Raw genomic sequence first — 14,481 nt, 5'->3', positions numbered from 1 at the left:
GTGCATTGTAATTTTTCTTCTTGTCTCCCTGCAAATCTGTCAATTACACAAAGAGAGGGAATGTTTTTCATACTTGCCAATATCATCTGGAGCCTGAGTCAGTGCTGGACACCAAGTAAGTGCTCAGTGTTTTTTGAATAAATTTTTTGGGCTCCAAAATCACTACAGATGGTGATTGCAGCCATGAAATTAAAAGATGCTTACTCCTTGGAAGAAAAGTTATGACCAACCTAGATAGCATATTAAAAAGCAGAGACATTACTTTGCCAACAAAGGTCCATCTAGTCAAGGCTATGGTTTTTCCAGTGGTCATATATGGATGTGAGAGTTGGACTGTGAAGAAAGCTGAGTGCCGAAGAATTGATGCTTTTGAACTGTTGGTGTTGGAGACTCTTGAGAGTCCCTTGGACTGCAAGGAGATCCAACCAGTCCATCCTAAAGGAGATCAGTTGTGGGTGTTCATTGGAAGGACTGATGCTGAGGCTGAAACTCCGATACTTTGGCCACATCATGCGAAGAGTTGACTCATTGGAATAGACCCTGATGCTGGGAGGGATTGGGGGCAGGAGAAGGGGACGACAGAGGATGAGATGGCTGGATAGCATCACCGACTCGATGGACATGAGTTTGGGTAAACTCCAGGAGTTGGTGATGGACAGGGAGGCCTGGCATGCTGCGATTCATGGGGTCGCAGTTGGACGCGACTGAGCGACTGAACCGAATCTTGGAGGATGGGATGGCAGGGGTTTATCCCTGAACCTCGAGGCAGGAATATCTAGGCCCTTCTCCTCAGCTCCTGAACAGCAGCCTAGATCCCGCTAAGGGCAGACCACTAACTGGAAAAGACTAGGGACCCCGCAGGCTTCCAGAATTATAACCCAGGAGAAACCCGGGTCCACATACTATGAATCTTAGGTGGGGAGGGATACAAGATATCTCAATAGCTCTTTCTGCTCTTCCGCTCAGCTGAGTGACCTTGGGGTAGGATTACCATGTAAAATATAGGACGCCCTGGTAAAGCTGAATTCAGAAAAACGACGGCTACTTTTTCAGTAAACGTATGGCCCATGGGCTAACACTGTTGTTTATCTGAACTTCACCTTTAACTGGGCGTCCTGCATTTTAGCTCCTCAATCTGGCAACCCGACCGTGCAAGTCACTGTCTCTCTCTGGGTTCGTTTTCCCCATCTGTGCAATGGGTGTATTCCAGAGACACTTGCCTCAGGGACTTCTCAGGTGGAGCAAACCACCGCGAGGACGTCCCTCCCCGCTGCGAGGAGTCGCGTGGGAAGCGCGCTGGTCTTGGGAGAGGTTCTGGCTGGAATATGAACCAATCCCTGCCTCTAGAAGCTCACTTTTCTCATCTGAGTCTCCGAGTCTATCCGGAGTGGAAACGATGCCTTTAAACACCGTCTAAACTAGCCTTCCTCGCTCGGCTCCCGGCACAAGCCAAGTCCCCGGGGACGCGGATTTCCGGCGTCGTGACGTCACTTTCGTGTCAGAGAGCCTCCCAGGTTTCGAGCCCCCCGCGCTCTGGCGCCCCCTGCCTGAGCGGAGGAAGACTTTACCAAACAGCGAGAACAGACAGCCGAGTCCAACGGTTGAAGGACAAGACAGACGGAGCTCGCAGCCGCCACGAATGGAAAAATCGCACCTTTGCCGAGGGAGGGCCTCCAAGGGCAAGGGGTCCTCCCGGGACGCAGCAGGCAGGCAAAGGTGCAGCCGGGCCCCTGCTCGGCTAGAAAAGCCCGCAGTAACACCGGAAGTGGGCTTCTGCCCGCCAGCTACTTACACTTCTCCTTGCAAAATAGGAGTATCCATGAGTAACGGGACGTGAGAGCTTTATCGATCTTGGGAGGCTTGTCCTCAGTATCCTCCCCATTCATCCATTTCACTGCCTAGAGGAGACGCCTGATGAATTCACGCAGAAAATCACGGGCTTTGAAGGAATTCCTGACTTGCAGGCCAATGTGTTTTACCTTTCAAAACGATACTCACTGTGTGCCATGCTCTGCCCTACCCCTTCACTCTCATCTTCTCATTTAACCCTCGCAAGCCTGTGAAGTGGATATTATAACAGGAACGCCGATTCCTCAGTGCCTGTGTTGGAATCCTGGAATCCTAAGCAGTTATTACCTGTGTTTCCTGTGCATCTGTGAAATGAAATAATACACCTATCTCATACCCTAATTCTGAGGATTAAATAAGTTAGCATGTTTAAAATACTCAGAACAGCAGCTGATCCGTGGTCACCATAGGAACCACTTAGGTGACCTCCATTTAAAAAATAGGAAACGGAGACTTTGAAATGAAGTAACTTGTCTAGAATAGATAGTGTTAAGTACTAGTGGAGGTAGGTAGGGAAGCAGCTCTGCCCCCTCTGGAGGAACTTCTCAATCATACTCACCCAGCCCTCTTCCTGTGAAATCCTGTGGGGACCATGATTGTCTTAGGAGCCCCACAGGTATTTATTTAGTAAGACCCTATAACCACATGACTGCTCTCTGGGCATTTAAATAACACCAGTCAAGATGGTGAGGTTCTATAACTTGTTCTGTACATCTCCGCTGAAGATGGACTTCCCTGGTAGTTCAGATGGCAAAGAATCTACGCACAATGCAGGAGACCCTGGTTTGATCCCCAAGTTGGGAAGACTCCTTGGAGAAGGGAATGGCAACCCACTCCAGTATTCTTGTCTGGAGAATTCCATGGACAGACCGTGGGGTCGCAAAGAGTTGGACACGACTGAGCAACTAACACTTTTCACTGGCATACATCTCCATTGAAGATGGTGAGCCTGCAAGGTCCACTCCTGCTAAATCTCACTGATATAAAAGTAAGCAGAAATGAACTTCTGAATGTGTTGAATCTGAGATCCTGTGAAAGATCCAAATGGAAACAATTATAACTTGGTGTGGTAAGTTGTGTGTTAGTGGGAAACAGAGGGTTGCAAGCGAGGTCTGGTTAGTGAAACTGCCTGCTAGAGTGGGCCTGGCAGAAGCAGTGGATGGAAGCAGAAACCTTGGTGGAAAAGTAGGAGCTGGCCAGGTAGAAAAGCCTGGGAAGACTGAGGGAAGTTTTCCAAACCAGGGAAATGGTGTGTAAAGGGATAGTGGTGCAATAATTCTGTGCACTTTCTCAGGAACTGGAAGATGAGAATGCAACAGCGATTGAGCCATTATGAAAGGCAATGTGGTAGTGCTGGCAAGTTAACAGAAATTTCTGAGAAAGGGAGAGAAGAAATCAGCTTTGCACTTTAGGTGGCTCATTAGAGGGAGTGAAGGGGTTGTGATATGCAGTCTCCAAGATGTCCCCAGTGACCTCAAACTTCAGTATTCACACCCTGCTATGATTCTCTCTCTCTCTCTCTCTCTCTCTCTCTCTCTCTCTCTCTCTCTCTCTCTCTCTCCAGTATGGACTGGGCTTGTTGATTCCATTCTAATGAACAGACTATGTTAGAAGTGATGGGTTACCACTTCTGAGATTAAATTACAACAAAAAACCTGTAGCTTCCGTCTTTGATACCCTGGGGCTTCGCTGGTGGCTCAGAGGATAAATCGTCTGCCTGCAATGCAGGAGACCCGGGTTCGATCCCTGGGTTGGGAAGATCCCCTGGAGAAGGAAATGGCAACCCACTCCAGTATTCTTGCCTGGAGAATTCCATGGACAGAGGAGCCTGGTGGGCTACAGTCCACGGGGTTGCAAAGAGTCGGACATGACTGAGCTACTTTACTTACTCACTTGCTCACTTGCTCTTGGGGGAAGACATCTTCCACATTACAAGCTGTCCTATGGAGAGGTTTAGGTGTCCAGAAATGGATGTCTCTGTCCAATAACAAAGACTTGAGGGCTTCTAATAGCCATTACTGGGCTTGAAGTTGGATCCTCCTCCAGGTGAACACTGGGATGACTGTAGCCCTGGTCAACGCTTGCTGGCAGTCATGTGAGAGACCCTGAGCCAGAGGCACCCCCTAAGCCATGCCCAGATTCCTGACCCACAGAAACTTCGAGATAATAAATATTTGTGGCTTTAAGTTTTAACAAAAAAATTAAGGTAATTTTAATGCAGCAGTAGATAACTAGATAATAGACAGGGATTAGAAGCAAACAGAAAGTAGGTTGATTAGGAGGGGATGCTTGTTCTAGGCCAGGGAAGAGATAATGAGAATCTGGATTGAGGCATTGGCTGTAGGGGTGGATGGATCTGAGATAGGTCTGGAAGTAAACAAAAGATATTTGGCAATGAAGTTGGATGAAGAATGAGGGAGAAGGTGGAGGAGAAAATAACACTGGTGTTTTGTAACATGGGGGATGGTATTAGCTAGAGTTGCCAGCATGCAAGCCTCTGGGGATAAGTTTAAAAAGTAGCTCCTTGAGATTTCTGGCAACAAGAAGATAGATCAACAAGCAGACTCGTGGACAAAGAGAACAGCCACTGTGGTCTGGGGGAAAGGTACTGCAGAAAAACACAGAATCAAAGGAGTAAGAACTGGAAAGTGCTCTCTTCCCTGAATTAAATTTATTTGTCAAAACGTATGGTGTACTGTTCTCTCCTTCTTCTGCTCATTCATTCAGCAAGTATATAGTGTCTTCCCTGCGGCAGGTGCTGTCCCGGGCACTGGGGACATAAATGTGAGCACAGAAGTCTTTGCCTTCATGGCATTCATGTCTTCCTCGCAGGAAGAGAAGCAATAAGAATTTTGGCTTCTGCCTGTTAACCCTCTTCGACGTTATTTCTGTCTTAATCTTTGACAGTTTCAACACACACAGAGATGATCCTCCTGACATTGTTCTCTCAGTTGCTTGCTTCAGAGATCTTGTCCTAGACCTTGCCATGAATTTAACGCTCTAACAATACCTCGTGTCTTTCCAGTTATTCTCCTCTCTCCTATTGTGACTCCATCAATCTTCAGTGCCAGGAACTGAAATCTATTAATCTTTCATTTTGCATTTTCTCCCTCCCTGTTAATGTCCTCTCTTCTGGTTATATCAGTCAGGCTAGGCTATGTGGTGCTGTAGTAACAAACAATGCCAATATTTCAGGTTTATATTTAAGGCTTGCATTGTAAGCTTTAATACAGTGAAGAAAGATTTATTTTCTGCTCACACAACTTGAACATTGTTGGTCGACAGAGGACTCTGCTTTTCATAGTGAGAAACCCAGGCTGATGGAAAAGCCACCATTTCAAATAACATTGGTCAATATGTGAGAGGGGAAAGAGAACTCTGGAGGGTCTTGGCAATTAAATGCTCCATCTAGAGTCTGTAATCTAATTGGCCAGAACTAGCCACATGGCCACACCTAGCCTCAAATGGACAGAAAAGTGCATTTCTTCCCAGAGTCCAGAAGCAAGGGGTGGGGTTGGAGAACTGGAATTTTTATGAATATCTCTTAAATATTCCCATGCCGGCTTAAATTCCATAGTTATTTTTATCATCATTCCCTTGCATTTACCCACTACTTCCTTGCCTCTTTTTTATTTGTTGTATGTATACTCTCTAAGCAAAACCACAACTCTGGTTAAATATAACTTTCCACCTTCACCCATGCAGCAGAAAGCTCTTCTTAGAGTTGCTGGAAACTTCCTAGGACAGGACCTCCAGTTTACCATAGATTGGGCCAATATTCCTGTCTTTCAAATTTCAGGATCAGCAGTTAGGTGCGAGCAGGAGCATTCAGAGGACATTCCATTGAGGGAGGAAAGACACATCTGTTGATTGATCTCCTATTGTGGACCACTTTGCAGGCATAACTACCGGGGACTATGCCTTAAAGATCATAGATTTGCCTCTTTGGTTGCCAGAGAGAATAGGGGAAGATATGTGAGATGGAGTGATGGGAAGGACTGCATCTTAATATTTCAGCTGCTGCCACCAAAGTCTATCATCAACATCTTTACCTCTCATTCTCTCTTCAGCTCCTCCTAACTGATCTCCCTACCTCGAGCTTCAAGTCCTTTTCTGTCCATTCTGTAAGTGGAAGTCAGAGTGATCTTCCTAAAGTTATATATATATTTTGTCATGTTACTTCTCGATTTGAATCTCTTCAGGGGATGCCCACTGCTTTCAGAATGAGGCCAGGACTTCTTAGCAGATCCTTCATCACCTTGAATATCTTAATCTGTGCTATCCATTAGGCAAGCGACCAGCCTCATGTGGCTGTGGAGCACTCCAAGCATGGCCAGTCTTATTTGAGATATGCTATATGTGTAAAATACACCCCACATTTCAAAGACATGGTTCAAAGAGAAGAATGTAAAACATCTCATTAGCAGTTTAAAAATCTTTACTAGATACTGAAATGATAATATTTATCTATATTGGTTGAAATGAAACATTGTTAATGTTAATTTCACTAACTTCAATTTTTAAAATGTGGCTACTTAGAAAATGCAAAATTTCATATGCGGGTCCTATTATACATACACTGGACCATGCTGACTGTATACCCCACCAACTTCATCTCTCTTCACTGTTCATTTTATTTAAAGTTTTTTCTTGAAAAGTAACAAACTGATTCTGAAAGAAATGAAAATTAAAAGTTTGGGGAATTGATTGCAAGGACTTTCAGAATCAAAAGGAGTATTGATAAATGGGTCTTTGAAAGGAGCAGGGTAGCTCCAGGGGCCTCAGCAGCAGAGGTTGACAGGCATTAATATAACTCAGCTCCATTTCTGGGTGTCACATTCCACAATTCAAATTCCTGGGAAGAGAGAATTTGATTAGGTCAGTTTAAATCAGGTGTGTCTACTTCTGGATCAATCCACAGTGACTAAGAGAAGAAGCACTCGCTGTGAGACGCTTATTGTAGAGTTCTCACCCTCAACCCTACAGCCATTATGTTCCTAAGGGGCAGTAGAAGCTCTCTAACTTCTAGGAGTCAGCAATATTTTTCTTTCAAGGACAAGATAGTAAATGTTTTAAGCTTTGTGAGCCAAAGAGTCTCTGTGACAACTATGCCACTCTGCTGTGTAAAGCAAGAGCAGTCAGAGACAGTACATAAATGAATGGGCGTGACTATGTCTCAGTAAACTGTATTTATAACACTAAAAAGTGGGCCATAGTTTGCCATCACCTTACCCTGTACTTTCTTTTCTCTCTGCCTCTACTATCCTTTCCCACCTTCCTTCCAGCAACTTCCCATCATCCTCAGGTCCCAGTTTAGATGCCACTTCTTGGAAACTTTCCCTAACCCTCCCCCTCTAGCTTGTTGTTGGTCTCTGCTTTACGCTCTGCTAGACTCCTGTACTCTATCCAAGCACTTCTCACACTCTGTTATCATTGTTCTGTAACAGCTGCTAGATTCTAGTTTGGGTCTCATTTGTTGTTATAATCCAGCACCTGGCATGCCTGGCACTTGTTACACAGCTGGGTACCACTGGATAAATGTAAGACGCCATGGACCTGTGGCTGGCAGACAGTCAGAACAGACATCCCTACATCTTAGGGCAGTGCTGCGAATTCTGGGCTTTTGTATTAAGCTGCGTGAGACCCAATTTCCTCACTTTGTTGCTCCTCTGAATCCCAGGTTTCAGGTGGTAGACGAGGAGTCTCCTGGCAATTTCCGTGCCATCCAAGCCTTGCCTGCCAGGGGCCATAGGGCTATACTCTCCTCTAAGAACCATAGAAAAAGCTGAAACAGCATGACCTCAGGAAATCACTGGCAATGCGAGTGTTTAGAGATATGAGAAGTGGAAAGACTGAAGGACTGCAAGCCTTGGATACTGTGATAAGCCATGCCACAACCGGGGTGAAACAAGGAGTGTTCTCATTCGGTCCCAGGAGGAGGACTTTCTGCTCCTTGGTCAGGTTCCCTGTGGAGGCCCCACCAGGCAGGGAGCATCCCTGGAAGGTAAGGGGGCAGTGTGGTAAGGGCAGCCTAGGTCTCATAGTCACCCAGAGCCACAGTTACGGGGGCTGCAGAATGAGCTTCCTTGACCTGCAGGGTTGATGATTACATCCAGCAGAACCTGGACTGTGAGGCCGCACATGTGGCTGTGGCCTCTGCGAGGCTTTATCCAACCCAGTACATCATCCCTTGTTGCTTCAAGACAACGAGGAGAATTTCTTCTCTTATGGGAGACAAAGAATAAAGCTGATTTAGAACCGCCCCCCGTGCTGAAGGTGCTTAAGTGGCTCACCTGGGCCCTCATGTGGGTGGCAGGCGGGGGTGGGTGACCCGAGACAGCCGGCGGCAAGTTTTCCATAAGATGAAGCTGATGATCAGGAGAGTGGACGAGGAGAGCAGGGTTGGGATGATGATCGCTGCTGCCGGCAGGCCACCCACGTCTGGGGACGAAGGGACAGAGGCATCAGGGCAGGGGCAGCGGAGTGCTCCCCAAGGGCGGGCTGTTCCCTGGCCCTCAGTAGCTGGGGCCCCACATAATATTGGGGCCCCAGGTCTGAAGGAGGACTGGTACAGAGCAGTCACAGGCTTGGAGGCAAAGACTGAGTGGCCTTGGACAAGCAAGCCATAGTTCATTTCCCCCAGTGCTGGCACTTGGTGCTAGGCACGTGTTTGTGGACTGAAAGGGAGAGGAGTGATGCTACAACACAGGTGCTTTCCATACCGCGTCTTAGCCCGTAGCAAGCTGCCACCTCCACTTAGCAGATGAAGAAGCTGAGATGCAGAGGCTGCCTCTTTGGCTCACATTCAATGCTTTAACCACATGATCTCATTTCTGGCCTCCTATCCCTAGCATATGCTGTTCCCGTTGCCCGGAACACTGTCCCCAACTCTCACTCATGCTGCAGGTCTCGACTTCCACGGTACCTCCCCCAGTGGCCCCTCTGATTTTCTCTCCTCTTGTCCAAGCCCAGTCCTCTGCGCGTGTGCTATGACTGTCTGGTCACTATCGCCTCTTTGATGGAGACCTGAGACAAACCTGTCCCTGCTCATCTCAGTGCTACCACATAGTAGCAGCTCAATAAGGGTTTGTTAGGTAAGAGATTGAATGGCAGAGTGCGGGAGTGGAGAGCACAGTGGGGCTAAGAGGAGAGTGGGGAAGGGGCTCCCCTACCCACAGGTAATGTCACCTTTGCTCCTTTGGGACCTGCCCAAAGTCAACACTTCCCGGAACTGAGCCAGGGGAGGGTAGAACCAAGCTGGGCTGAGCAAACATAACCTTTTCTACCTGACTGCCCCAATCAGTTCTGGGCATTTGACTCCAGTCCAAGGACTGTTTCTAGCTCAGCAGCTTCCCTCTTTGAAAGCTAGCCAGGCAGCACAGGAGGTGAGGGTGGGCTGGGAGGCAGAAAGCCTGGCTTCACCCAGCTCTGCCATGAACACGCTGTATGACCTTGAGGAATCCACCTCCCCTCTCTGGTAGCAGTTTCCTCAACTGTAGCAAGGGAAGAATGATCTCTGCACACACAGCACAGTGGTATGTGGATGGGCTAATAATAAGGAGTGTGGGCTTGGGGGTCCCACAGCCCTGGGTTCATATCTGAGCTTTACCATTTAATGTGGAAAATCATTTTAACTCTACGGGCTGTGTTCTCATCTGTGAAATGGGAATAAAAGTGGGTACCTCCTCTTAGGCTTGTTGTGAGGATTAAACAAGTTGACAGCTAATAATACACATTATGTTAATGACCCCTCAAACAAGCCCTGGTGCACCATTAGATTTAACCAACCATACGGTCTTCAGGGGCTTGGAGAGAAAAGAGAGCATTTGGGAAAACATGGGTTTGAATTGGGTTACAGAATTCCAGAGCAGGGAATTTGCCTTAAGAACCACGTGGTACATTGGAGGGGAAACTGAGACCCCCCCCCAACCACTGCCCGCCGCCCAAAGAGTGGATAAGAGTCTGGTCCAGGATCACACTTAATTCCTTACTATTTGGCTGGTAAATTCCTGGGGCAGAGCATGGGCTGGGAAGTTGGCTATTTGCTTTGGGAACCAGAAAACTTTCAAGTGGCTCAGCTCCTTCCCCTATCCTCCCCCAATCCCCATCTGCCCCTGTTACTCCTCCAGTCCCAGCAGCATGAGGAAAAGCTGGCTGAAGAGCTGGCTGAAGTACAAGGGCAAGTGGCACTCCACTCCTCCCCTTCCACTTGATTCCAGCCTCCCTGCTCCACTTCAAGGTCAGGATTGCCCAAGTCCCCCACCCTGCAGGACTCAAGAAGCCCAGGGTCTAAGTGAGCAGCAGGGTTGGAAAGCAGCAGGTATCTACTTACTGCACCGGTGGGCGGCAGTGGAGAAGTTGCAGGGGGGCCCTGGGCCCATCCGTGGGGTGTTGGGACCTTATCCCAGGAGGGGTGAGGCGGCAGGTATTCAAGGCCTTCCTGGGCCTTCCCTTCCTGAAAGTAGGGGGCAGGCCAAGGTTAAACCCTGGTGCAACAGGCTCTGGCTCACTGTTGCAGCAGGCTCCCTACTCAGAAGGGGAGTCAGGACAAACAGGCTACTAGGGGGACCTCAAGGTCAAACAACCTTATTGTATTAAATTGATGCTGTAGAAGACTATTCAACAATATGGGAAAATGCACACAATCTAGTATTAAGCGGAGGAAAAAAATAAACTAGCGAACAACAGGAGAGTGTGTTCCAATTTTTGTAAACAAACACATGTACTCACATGGAGAAAAACCAGCAAACGTAATCACCTAGACATGAACAGTGGTTATCTCTGAGCAGTGGCTGATGGGAATATGTACTCTGTGTGTCTTGACTGTATTTCACAATTTTTCTACAATGAACATGTTATAAGAAAAAAAGTTTACTTAGGAAAGCAAGACATTTAAAATGAGCAAAGAACTTCCCTCATGGTCCAGCGGTGAACAATCTGCCTGCCAATGCAGGGGCCATGGGTTTGATCCCTGGGCTGGGAAGATCCCACATGGCTGCAGGGCAACTAAGTCTATGCGCCACAACAAGAAAATTCACCACACTGAGAAGCTGGTGCATGGCAGCTAGGGAGTAGTCCTGGTCACTACGACTAGAGAAAGCCCGAGCACAGCAACGAAGACCCAGCACAGCCAGAGATAAATAAATAAATAAAATTTAAAAATAGAATGTGGAAGGCTTTTGACCAAGAAACTGTAGGAATTTATAGAACTCACGGTCGCAAAGAGTCGGACATGATGCATGCACGCACAGAACTCATAGGAAATTAAAAATGAACATATTTTTATAAAAGAAAAGGCTATCTTTGTTTATGTACAAACAAGAATGCTTAGAAGGACCTGCAACAAACTGTAAACAGGTGTTGACTCCTGGGAGCAGAATGAGGGGACTTTCTGTTTTATAGGCTTATATCTATTGTAATCTTTTTGCAAAAAGCAGAAGTTATTTTATAATGAAAAAAAAAAAAAAAAGACAATCAAGGAATGTTCCTCATCTTTGCCGGCTCTTCCTGGTTCTCTCTGGGCAGAGCCTGGCCGGGAGTGTGTCAGTGTGCTCGTCCTGGGCATCTTTAGGGAGGAGCCATTCCTGGTCTCTATGCCCCTTCCCAACTTGGACACATTAACCAGCTTGGACACTAACCAGCTCCAGCCAGCAAAGATTTTCTTTCTTTTTTTCATAAGTTCTTTTTTTGGGTGTGAATCACTTTTAAAGTCTTTTTACTGAATTTGTCACAATATTGCTTCTGTTTTATGGTGTTTCTTTTTTTTTGGCCTCGAGGCATATGGGATCTTAGCTCCCAGACCAGGGATTGAACCTTCACCCGCTGCATTGGAAGGCAAAGTCGTAACCCCTGGACTACCAGGGAATTCCCTAGCAAACATTTTCTGTGACCCTCTCTGTACCCATGACCCCAGGGAACAAGATCCCTGCTTCACGATGCTCATGGTCTAGTGGTAGTGGGAGACCCAAAGTGCTTCAAGGGTGCAGAACGCTGCGTTCCACTGGACCTGAATGACGAGGACAGCTTCACCTTGAATGGGACGTGAAGGATGAGTAAGATTTCTATTCTAGGAGGTAGACAGGTATTACAAAAGCAGAAGTGTTAAGGACCAAAATCTGTTCCACACTCTCCACCTGAGATCCCAATATTCTTTTTTAAAAAATATTTATTTATTTATTTGGGTGCCCTGGGTTCTAGTTGTGGCTCATGGAAATCTTCAGTCTTCATTGCAGCATTCGGGATCTTTAATTGCAACATGTGGGATCTAGTTCTCTGATCAGGGATTGAACCCAGGCCTCCTACATTTGAACACAGAATCTTAGCCACTGAGTCACAAGGGAAGTCCTGATTTTAATATTCTGAGTGCTCTGATGCTAATATTATATACATCATCATTTTTTTCCTCCACCAGGAGATCCTCAAAACAGAAAGGCAGTATTGAGTCACCATTAGCCTGTTGGTTGCTGGCGAGGGGGAGTGAGGGCTGAAGGCTGGGTCAAGAGTAGGACTTGGATTGGTTCAGTACATGAGAGCCACAGTCATTTCTGGCCAGGTCTGTGCCCACACAGTAACTGCTGCTGTATTGCTGCCTATATGGAGCCTTCCTATTCCCACTATTATCTTTCTCCCACCTGCTTGGTGTGGTGTCTGAAATCCGACCACTAGCTGTTCTCTAAAAGAGGTTTCTTTATACATGTGCATGGGTTGGGGAAGGAGGCATCGAAAACCACAAGTCAGTTACTCTAAGGAACACAGGAGGGTAAGTGTTGATGGAGGAATGAAACGGGTGGAGGAGGGCATTCCAGAAGTGTGACAGAGGGAGACCCTCAAAGAAGAGGGAAGGTGAAGTGGATGGAGACTGTTGGACAAATTCCATGAGGCTGCCTCAAGCTAGAACCTTAGAACTAGAGTTTCTAAACTTGTCCCATAGCCCACGGCCACCCATCTTTTCCAACCAGAAGTGGACATCAGTAAGGTGGCTATTCTGGGAGTTGTCCAGGGTCACTGATGAGTCAGTGAGACTGAGTGGGGGTCCACTCCAGATTTACAGGTGTGTCTAGATCTTGGCCCACAGCCCACACCTGTGAGAAGCACACACCTCCAGCTGGTCTCTGTTTTTTCCTGGGACTTCCTGGGGCCCTTATCTGCTTCTCCTTCCTCCTGGTGGCAGGAGAAGAGCTGCTGAGCCTGGGACCCCATTCCTGATTTGTAGATCTGGCAGCTTAGTCATCGAGGGGCTTCACCTGGGGTTTGCAGTGAGTACAGGAAGCAGGCCCAGGGTCTCAGCCTACAGGGAGAGAGGGGGCAAAAGCCCCTTCTTTAGGAAAAAAAAACCCAAATCCCTATGGAATCAGGGGACCTCCTTGGGCCATCACCCCCAGTGCCCTCTCTTACCTGTGACTCCCAGTAGCTCCAGCAGCTGCCCAGGTGGCTGTTACTAGCTCTGGACTCGGTTGCCAGTAAGGGAGGTACCAGGTATGGGTAGGCACCGACTGACTCTGCCCCGGAGGAGGGGCCACTGGGGTCCAGGCCAATTCTCCGTTCTCTTCCGGGAAGAGGATGGAGAAAGGTAACCAGCTCTTAGTGCCTGGAGCTGCAGGGACCCAGGCCACTCCCCTTCTCCTTTGGCTCTGACTCCAAGTTCCCAGGGGGTAGGAGGAGGCATCAGAATCCACAGCGGGGAGATTAAAGGTTGCATGAGAAACTGATGGCTGTGAGTCTGGAGACCTGGGTCTGGGCTTGCTCTCCCTCATGGACTGGTGACTTCCCATTCGGGTCTTAGCATTCTTACCTGCGAAATGATGGCGTTGAGGCCAGTGGTCTCTTAGCAGCCGTCCTGAAGTCTATGATGCTGACTAGCATGCTCAACTGGGCTGTCTCCACTCAGAGAGGACTTCCTGACTCTGCTTGTTCTTCTTCTTCACCTGGGTTCCCCTGTTTGGCTCTGCCATGTGCTATATGACCTTGAACTAGAAACCAACCCTCTCGGGGCCTCCAGATTGGGCTGGAGGAGCCCTTGGGTGCCTTGAGCATTCAGACTTGATCATATTGCAGCCCGCAGTTTTGGGGAGCTCACCAGGGCTTGGGCTTTGTGCCTCTGGCTCTAGCTTCCTGAAAGGCCCTCCCTTGACACGACATCAGAGTAGGAAGCCCCCTGGTCCTCGGGTCCAAAGTGGCCGCTCTTCCCCTGCTTCACTGCATTACTAGGGTGAATGGGGAGCATTTTGTAACAGTCAGAAATATGATATAACTGTCAACATTTTGAAAGAAGATGGAAGACTGTTCTATATTCTATTCTATATTCTATCTAGGGTAAACAAAAATCTACATAATTTAAACCAGATAGAAAAGAAAAACAAAGGAAAATGAGCATATTTCAAAATAAAAGTCCCCCATCTCTTGCTATTTTTTAGAGACTACGCCTCCTAAATGCGTCTCTCTTTTTCTCTCGCTTTCATTCCTTCTCCCTCCCTCTCTCATTCCCTTTCCTTCTCATTTCTTCTTTGCTTCCCAGCACTCCTTCTTCCCCAGAGACGCTGGCTAGAATTGCAGATGTCCCAGAGTAAGGAGAAATTACCTTTCCCTGGTGGGAATGAAGATTCAGCACCTCGGTCAGCACACTGCCCCTCCCCC

At 47.6% G+C, this 14,481-nt stretch overlaps 1 long non-coding RNA gene across 1 annotated transcript; it reads right to left on the bottom strand.

Annotated features, from left to right (window-relative positions):
• Nucleotides 1-6,268: 6,268 nt before the first annotated feature.
• Nucleotides 6,269-10,558, bottom strand: LOC138432958 (uncharacterized). Its single transcript, XR_011254055.1, has 3 exons — nt 10,181-10,558; nt 8,142-8,289; nt 6,269-6,703 (listed from the first exon to the last, which is right to left on the bottom strand). It is a non-coding gene; the product is annotated as an uncharacterized lncRNA (long non-coding RNA).
• Between the last annotated feature and the right edge of the window lie 3,923 nt (nt 10,559-14,481).

The sequence above is a fragment of the Ovis canadensis genome, chromosome 2 (assembly GCF_042477335.2).
Source record: "Ovis canadensis isolate MfBH-ARS-UI-01 breed Bighorn chromosome 2, ARS-UI_OviCan_v2, whole genome shotgun sequence".
Taxonomy (NCBI): domain Eukaryota; kingdom Metazoa; phylum Chordata; class Mammalia; order Artiodactyla; family Bovidae; genus Ovis; species Ovis canadensis.
This window is presented reverse-complemented; position numbering and strand designations above follow the sequence as displayed.